The sequence below is a fragment of the Elephantulus edwardii genome, unplaced genomic scaffold (assembly GCF_000299155.1).
Source record: "Elephantulus edwardii isolate Elephantulus edwardi_28Jun2011 unplaced genomic scaffold, EleEdw1.0 scaffold00086, whole genome shotgun sequence".
In the NCBI taxonomy this organism is placed as follows: domain Eukaryota; kingdom Metazoa; phylum Chordata; class Mammalia; order Macroscelidea; family Macroscelididae; genus Elephantulus; species Elephantulus edwardii.
Genome location: NW_006399836.1, coordinates 12,229,702 through 12,239,345, shown reverse-complemented (window position 1 = coordinate 12,239,345; position 9,644 = coordinate 12,229,702).

The following is a 9,644-nucleotide window of genomic DNA, read 5'->3' as shown; positions in this document are numbered from 1 at the left end:
GTGGTCATACTATAATTTGAAGTAGGTGTCACTGCCCTCCCCCTTTATAAATGGCAAAGGGAACCTGAGAATTGTGAACAGGCTCCCCCCAGGTCTAAACAGCTTTGGGCAGAAGCATTCAACAGATCAGAATACGTGGTGCATTTAGGATGTTGGTCCTCTTGGACATGCTGTCACTGTTAAGTGTCATCAAATAGACAACTCATAGTGACTTTCAACAATCCATTGTACAGGTGGTCATCTCTGGTTTTCCAAGGAAACCCAAACCTGTAGGCGGCAGGGTGCACGTCCCCCCCAGGGGTGGTGGGGCGCGCGCCCTATCTTCCATGCGGGGAGCCGGCGGGTGCGCACCACCCCCCAGCATGGGCGACTGGTGGGTGCTCACCATCTCCCGTGTGTCATCTCCCACACGGGTGGCCAGCGGACGCATATCATCTTGTGTGCGGGCAGCCGGCAGGTACCATCCCCCAGTGTGGGCGGCCGGCAGACACCCGTCATCTCGAGCACGGGCAACCTGAGGGAGCACGTCATCTTGTGTGCGGGCAGCTGGTGGGGGTGGGTGCACACCATCCCCCAGCGCAGGCGGCCAACAGGTGCATGTCATCTCGCGTGGACAACTGGTGGGTGCGTGCTTTTTTTTGTGCGGGCGGCCGCCAGGTGCATGTCATCTTCTGCATGGGTGGCTGGCGGACGTGAGCCATCTCCCAAGTGTCATCTCCCACACGGGTGGCCAGCGGACGCATATCATCTCGTGTGCGGGCAGCAGGCAGGTGCGCACCATTCCCCAGGGCAGGCGGCCGGTGGGCGTGCGCCATCCCCCCGCCCTGACGGCTGCCGGGAGAGTGTCATTTCCCACGCGGGTGACTGGCGGGTGCGTGTCATCTCATGCGCGGGCAGCCGGCGGGCACCATCCTCCAGCAGGGGCGGCAGGTGGGCGCCCGTCATCTCGCATGTGGGAGGTCAGTGGCTGCCCGCTTCCCCTGCCGCCGCCATCTTGGCTCCAAGAATTCTCCCCAGAACCAGTCCACTTTGCCACAGTGTGACGGCTCCACTGCACCAGTACTGGGGAGGCCTGGTGCCCACTCTCCATCCTGGGCAAGGGATTCCATAGGTTCCGGCTGTGGGAGCTTCATGGAGCTGCGGCTGCTGTGCGGCGCATTGCGGGCTCTGTGGGAGGGGGTTGGGAGCTGCGGCACTCACCCATTCTTCCTTGAGAATCCTTGAATTCCTGTTGTTGAGCCTCAATCCTCACTGAAGACCAGTCATCAACTGTTTAACTGTTCAATTATCAATAAACAGAAGTCTGTAGAAGGCCATAGTGGCCCTGTTTCAGGTGGTCCGCTGCTTCTGCAGCTCACCACGTTGTCTCTGCCTCCGCCGCCATCTTGCTAAGCTCATCTGATTTTTGTTCATTAGTGTTCAAAGCCTCACACCTGCTCTTGAGATGGTTTTTAAATTCAGATGGTACAAACTCAAGATCCTAATTTGTTTTTGTGGACATAGCTTCCATTTGCACATGAGTATTTGATGGTGTGCTCCACAGTCAGCACGTGACCTGCTTGTCACAGCTGTTATTGAGCTTCTCCAGTGATTCTTTCCACAGATGTAATTGATTCCTGTGCAGTTAATTAGGTAAAGTCCATGTATATAGTTGCCATTTGTGATTTTTGTAAAAGGTACTTGCAAGGAATAAATCATTGATAGTACAAAATTCTAGCATTCTAACTTCTGCGTCATTTCTGTCACCAAGTCCATATTTTCCTATTATTACGCCATCTACTTTGTGCCCAACTTTTACATATCAGTCTCCAATTAGTATTAATGAGTCTTGGTTCCATGATCGATTGATTTCTGACTACAATAGTTGATAAAAACCTTCGATTTCCTCCTCTTTGGCTTTAGTTGTTGGTGCATATATTTGAATGACAGTGGTATTAAGAGGTCTTCCTCGTATGTGTATGGGTATTATCTTGTCACTCACAATACTGTACCTCAAGATGGATCTAGAAATGGTCTTTTTTATTATGAATGCAAGCCCTTTTTTCTCATTTTTTCATTCCTACCATAGCTCATCGTATGATTGCCTGATTCAAGGTGGTCCATGACGATCCATCTCAGCTTGCCAGTGCCTAGCATGTCAATATTTATGCATTCCATTTCTTTTTTAACAATGCCAAATCTTCCTATATTCATATCTCATAATTTCCATGTTCCAGTTATTAGTGGCTGTTTGCAAATCTTCCTCCTCATTTTTGTGTCTCCCAATATGAGAATGCTATAACTAATAGTCTAAGTGTGATCTATTGTTCATAGAGTTTTTGAAAGCCTGTTATTTCAGGAGTGGATGGCCTATCCTTCTTCTTAGTCTGCCTTCATTTAAGAGGTCTGTTTTAGTACAGCATCCGACAGATAAGCATTGTACCCCAAAGAGCAAATGAGAGACAAGCAAACATATATCTCATAAGCTGTTAAGAACATGCAAAGACACTTTCCCAACATGAAAACCAACAGAGAATTTGGTGTTGGTCCCCTATCCCCATCCTGTGAAGGGCTGCAAGGCCTCTAACTAACCTGTGATTGGATAGCTCCAGCTCCAGGCTCGATGTCAGGGCTCTGGCATGCACCTGAGTGAGTGCTGCAGCCCTCGGGCCTCCATACCCAGCTAGGCTCCCAGTGTGGAGCTCGTGGTTAGTTCATTTTCTTGAAATCATAAAGCCTGTGAATGCTTGAGGGGCCCTATGCATCCGCAGAACCACGCTGTGAATCCACTTTAGCAACAAGCATGTCTTCTTTTCTTTCTCTCAAAAGACAAAGCAGCATCTCTTCTTGGTCAAGACACCCTGCCATTGTGAGGATGGACTATAGCAGAGACATGTTTGTGGACCCTTTCACAGCGAGTGAGACGTGTCTGTTCTGTGGAGGTATGTTCCCCTGAATCCCAGCCTTTCCTACTGGTGGGGAAAGCAGGATCTGATGATGTGTTTGTTTCTAAGAGCAAGGTGGAACCCAGCATCACCCAGGATGCTTAAAACCACAACGATGTACAAAACCAAAGCAATCATTGTCAGCCATTTTGTTTGGCCTCCAACGGTCAGCCTCTGTTGGTTCTTCCCTGCTGCCCTTCTCAACTTCTTGTTTCCTGCTCTTCTTGGGCTCTAAGTACTGGACAGGGATGGACCCAACCCAGTCTCTTGGCTGTAATAGCTGTTTCTCCATTGCCACCTCCCAAGTTGGATTCCCCAGCCAGACTGTACACTCATAGACCCTCTGCCTGCTCAACAGCCCTTGGAGGTCTAATGAGTATCTCAAATTTAACACACACCGAGTTAAATATCCCCACCCAACTGCCTCCAAAATGTCAGCCTTGCCCATCTCAGAAAATGACTATTCAATGTAAGAGTCACTCAAGCACCTGAAAGCCACCGTTGACCCTTCCTTCTCATATTCCACAGCCACTGGGAAGTCAAGGTCGTTTCCAGCAAACTCACTCCTTCTCACCACCTGATAGCTCATCTGCTCCAAGCCCTCCTCACGTGTTACTACGATGACACTGCAGCAGTTCCTTAATTAGTCTCCTTGCTCCCTCTCTTAACAACCTATAGCCTGTCCTCCAGTCAGAGCCATTCTTTGAAATGGAAAATTAGACCAGAGTCACTACCAACAGCATAACCACTTGCTGTCAGGCCCTGACTTGTGTTAACCCCATGTGAATCATGGAGACTGGTACCCCAGAGGGTTTTTAAGAGTTGGGGTTTTTTTGTGTTTTTTGTTTTTTTTTTTAACATCATGTTGTCAGGCCTTTCTTCTGATGCACTTCTAATCTTTCAGTCAGCAGCTCAGCACATTAACCATTTCCACTGTACAGGGGACACGCCCCCCACTACTAGACTATGTGGACTCTTAGAACACATGGGGAAAGCCCACTCCCCTCACTCAAGTGGACAGAGGTCTGTGGATACGTGACTGCAAGTGGATGGCCCCTTTGTACAATCCATCTCAAAATCTAGATCAAAGTGTCTCTTATTGCAGATAAACATGGCCTTTCCCTCCCTTGAATCTCATTGCTGGCAACTAGAACCTGGGATGGATTTCAGTCCCCATAGGCACCCTCAGCCAGGGTCTAAGTGCTTTCCAAACCATTAGCAGGTCTTTTGGAATATAACTTATATAAAGCAGCCTTGTAAGTCGTGTTCCACTGACAAACTGTAGTATGTCTCCACATTGAAATACTGCACGGTAGTCACAATTTTATAAAAACACCAGTTAATTTCATAACAACGTGGATTAATTTCATAAACATGACACTAATTGAGAGAAGCCGAGCAAAGAACTCCACTTATATAAAGGTCTAGTATGTCTCTACATTGAAATACTGCACGGTAACAACAATTTTATAAAAACACCAGTTAATATCATAACAAAGTGGATTAATTTCATAAACATGACGCTAAATGAGAGAAGTCAAGCAAAGAACTCCACTTATATGAAGGTCAGGGAGCTCTGGTGACCTAGCTGTGCCACCAATTCAAAGGCTGGTGCTCCACCAGCTGCTCTGAGTGAGAAGTATGGCCAATCTCCTCCCGCTGGAGGATCAGCTACGAGCCAATTCTGACTCAACGGAACATAACAACATAACATTTGAAGGGCAAGAACAGGCAAACTAAGACTTACAGAAGAGGATGGGTACTCTTGTGGGTGGGGCTTTTTCCAGGGAGGACGTACAAGGAAATGCCGTCTTTATCTACACACCTGTATATGCATCCAAAATGTATGGAGCTGGGTCCCTCATTTTTGTATTTACTGCATGTATGCTGCATCTCACCAAAACAATGTAAATATTAATTTATTGATATTCAATAAACGCTGAGTGTGGATTTATTTTGATGCTGCATGCCAGAAATGCCTCTAAGCAGAATTTTGTACAGTATGACGATAGAGTAACCTTGTTTTCCATATTCCCAACCAGGAAACCATTCTTCTTATGAGGACATCAATAATTGTGCTATGGATGAAATAAACACACGTTTGAGATCACTGGAAGAATATGAGGTTGATGGTGACGACGATTTGCAAATGTAAGAATCTGTGTGCTGGGCAAAGGGCTAGTTTCGTCTGCAATACATCAGACATCCTCACTCTGTGGAACAAGGGAGCCCCCCGTTTCCCACTGGTTTTGCTCATGCGGATGACGACATGTGCTTCTAGCAAATTCTTTTTCACAAGATAAATGTAATAGTTTGGAGAGCAAGTCAAGACATAGTCAAGCACATGACACTTGAAAAATAAGATGTTGTTGTTGTTATTGTTGTGAGGTGCCTTTGAATTGACTGAACAGATCTGAGCCTTGCCCTATCCTGTGCCATCCTCACCATCCCTGATACCCTCCAGGAGAGAGCATATACAGGATGAGATTCTAGGAGCAGAAATGACCCCACGCTGGGACCTAACTCTACGCGCTCCATAAGGCAGACTCACTCTTTGGGGCTCAATATAGCAAAGATCCATGGTGGTGCCATGGATAAGCGCTCAACTGAGAACTGAAAAGTCAGCTGTTCAAGCCCATGAGTAGGAGAAATACTCCCAGAAAGGTTGCAGCTTTGGAAACCCCATAGAGTAATCCTACTCTGTCCTATTAGGTCACTAGGCGTTGGACTCAATCTGATAACGCACAAAACGGCACCCCCAGCCTACGGCACAGTGTGGACAAACCCAAACTCACTGTCACCACCCTCAGCTTCTGGGGATGCTGTGTGATAGAGCAGAACTGACCTAATGCAATTCCAAGACTGTACTCTCTACAAAAGCAGAATGTGATGTGTTCAAACCGCTCACCTTCTGGTTGGCATTGGAGCACCTAACCACAGTGCTACCAAGGCTCCTTCACAATGTGAGCGGTCGACAACTGTTTTCTAACTGAGTGACGAGGTAAGGGGTATTTATTCTGCTGTTAGGTGCCGTCTGATGGGCTCCACCTCATAGTGACTCACGTGGAGTGGAACAAGGTCCCCCTCCTCCTGCGCCATCCTCACCCCACCGCTGTGTCTAAGCCCATTGTTGCAGTCACCGTGTCAACCCATCTCTCTGAGGGTCTTCCTCTCCTCCACCGACCTTCTACTTTGCTCAGCATGATGTGTTTCCATGGACAGGCAGCCTCTTCTGACCTTCCCAGAATATGTGAGACAAAGTCTCACCGTCCTTGCCTCTGAATGCACTCATTCCAAGGCAGGCTGCTCTGTTCTTTTGGGACTCCATACGTCTTCAATATTCATCATCAATACCACAGTTCAAAGGCATTGATTCTTCTTCAGACTCCCTCATTCTGTCGTATTTTGCATGTCTTCCAACCTGAGGGTATCACCTTCCACCATTATATCATACAAAGAGCCAATGCAATTGATAGGGATTTTTAAAAAATTTTCTTTTATTATGTTTGTGTGTATGTTGTCAATCAGATCTCACTGGTACAGGAGGAGATTGTCCCTCCTTCTCCAGCAGAGCATCTGGTAGATTTGAACCACGTACCTCTGGGATTACAGTGCAGCTTCCTGCCACTAGACCACTAGAGCTTCCATTTAATTAATAGGGTTGGAGTTTTTAAAATTATTTTTATTTTAATAATTTGAATGAACATTTACAGAGACTTTGGATTTCCATTCATTCATTAATAGGGTTTTAAAGGGCCCCATTATCTCTGAACTCTGTTGGCTCAATGGCCAGAAACTGCACTGCCATCCCAAAGGAATGGAGTTCAAATCTATCAGCTGCTCCATGAGAGAAGGATGGGCCATTTCTTCCCATGTGATTTGCTGCCTCTGAAAACTCCCCGGAGGGGCAGCTGTGGGTTGGTTCCAACTCAATGGCACACAGCAGTAAAAACCACACTAGCTCACGTGGCAGCTCTGGTGGCCTAAGTTAGTGTGGAATCGTGCTATTCACCCGAAGGCAGTGCCTCTCTGCTAATTCAAATCCACCGGGTCTCTGCAGGAGAAAGATGGGAGATCTTCAGCTGAAAATGTGCAGCCTCTGAAACCCGCTGGAAATCAGTTGTGAGTCAGTTTCGAGTCGAGGAGGATGAGCTGAGATTATTTCAGAAGTGGACACAATCCGGCTTCCTCGTCTGTCTTGGTCAGGAAGCTCTGCTGAAACCTGTCCCCCATGGATGGCCCTGCTGAAATGTCAAATACCAGAGGCACAGTTTCTAGCATCACAGCAACACACGAGCCCCCACACGGACTGCTGAGGGGTTTGCTTGATAATACCACCACCAATCTCGTCTGTTATACTTGTCTGTTTTGTTTGGCTGGGGACTGTCTTATAGGAATGAGTCCATTCTGGGCTCAAAGGGCAGCTAGAGCCATAGACTCAGGTTTCTAGCACTATCTGCCAGACTCTTAAGTCAGGCTACTATTGGGGTTTTGAACTTTGTTCTACATTTTCTCCCTGTCCAGGACCTTCTATCATGATCCCTTTGTTAACAGAAGTGGACAGGCGCCATCTGGTTCTTCTGGCCTCGGGGTTGTAGAAGCTGAGGATTGCAAGGTCCATCGGTGCTACTGACTACTTATTTCCATGCATCATTGATTTCGTTCACTCTTCCTTGTTCCAGAGACAGGCCAATGGCTATACCATGGATGGTCACTCATAAGCTCTAAGCCCCCAGTAACTACGTACCAACATAGAGAACAGAACCCTGTCTTTGTGGTCTGTGCCAATGGACCTGGTGTCCTAAACTCTGTTCCCTCAAGGTGGTTGGTTATAATTAAAAAGGTCTATGTAATGGTGTCCTCTCGTGGCTCTCATGTTGACACCTCTGGTGGCTCTCATGGCAGCACTCATGTTGACCTGTCATCCACCAAACCTATGTGTGATCATGAGTATAACTCCTTTTAAGTGTCCATATCGAGTTTTCTTCTCTGTCTCCCTATGTAGTCTAATATTTGCTATTGCTGATCTTGTAGAGTTTATGTAATGGTCGTCTACTGTTATCTATAACTCTTGTACAGCTCTCTGTATCTTTCTTATTTTAGTGATGTTATGCTGTTGTGTTGTTAGGGGTCATTGAGTCAAATACAACTCATAGCGACCCTGTGAACAACAGATCTGTCCTGTCCTGTGCCATCCTCATCATTTCTGACACACTCGAGCCCATCACCGCCGTCACTATGTCAATTTGTCTGGTTGAGGGTCTTCCTCTCTTTCACTGACCCTCCACCTTTCCAAGGACTAACCTTTCCTAATGACATGCCCAAAGAGATGAAGATTTGTCATTCTTACCTCCAAGGAGCACTCTGACTATACTTTCTCTAAGACATATCTCTATACTCTTTTGGCAGTCCATGGGACATTGAATACTGTTCTCCAACACCATAACTCAAAGACATTAATTTTTCTTCTAGACATTATGCTGTTGTTGTGGACCACAGTCTGAACCAACCCCATTGCTGACTCTTCAGCGGGTTTTCAGAGGCAGTTAATTACATAGGAAGAGATTGATTGCCCTCCCTTCTCCTGTAGGGCTGGTGGCTTCGAACCACATGCCTTTGGGATTGCAGCACAGCTGCTTACCACGAGGCCACCAGAGCTCCCTAGGTATGCTAATCATCCTTTATTCTACACAGCCTTTCTCTTCACTCAACTCATCATGCATCTACTGTCTAAATACTAATTGCTAAAGTCTTCTGATGAGCATGAGTATTTAATGTTTAGGAAGTCTTGGTTATCTAATGATGAAGCCCTGATGGAATAGTGATTTAGGAATTTAGTTTCTAACTGAAAGTTTGGTGATTTAACTCACCTCCTAGTCTGTGGAAGAAAGAGGTGGCACTCTTCTGCTATAGAGACTTACAGTATTGGACATCCATTACAACTTGAGAAGTTACATTCTGTTTTTGTTTGGCTTTTTTAATTTTTATTTTAATGGACATTTACGGAGATTTTATATTTCCATTCATTCATTGCTGCATTTCTCTCCCTGCCCAGTCCCCACCCTAGTTCATTCCTCTCTCTGAAAAGTAAAAGAAAAACTCCCTCCCTTGTACACAATTCCCCCGCACCCCTCCCTCCACCCCAAGTACATTCCACTATGCAACCTTAATTGTGGACTCTTGTAATTACATTCTGTTTAACAGGTCACTATGAGTCATGGTTGACTTATTGGAAGTGGGTATCAGTCATCTAATTAATCTTCTGTGGTTTGTGAATTTGTGGTTGGATCTGATAGTCTATTTTGGGGGGGGAGGGAAATAGATTTTAAGTTTTGTCTGTATATTATCATCCAAGAATTTTATGGCTTTAATATTAGGTCTTTGCTCCATTTGACCTCTTAAAATGTTAATCAGAAAAGATGCTACATTGAGGACTAAGGTACACCTGACCCAACAAGCTATTTTATTTTCAGTTGCCTCATGTTCATGTATAAACTGAGTAATGAAATAAGGAGAAATAAAGAAGAGCTGCTCCCTCTGACTTACGGCATTGGTGAAGAATATTAAATATGCCATGGACTGCCAAAAAGAACAAGGAGTAATATGTAAGAGTTGTGCTGCTGACTCAGAGGCCATACATCTTTGATAGTTTCAACCCTCCAGCAAGTTGCACAAGAGAAAGATGAACGATCTCCTCTGGCATGATTTAGAGCCTTGGAA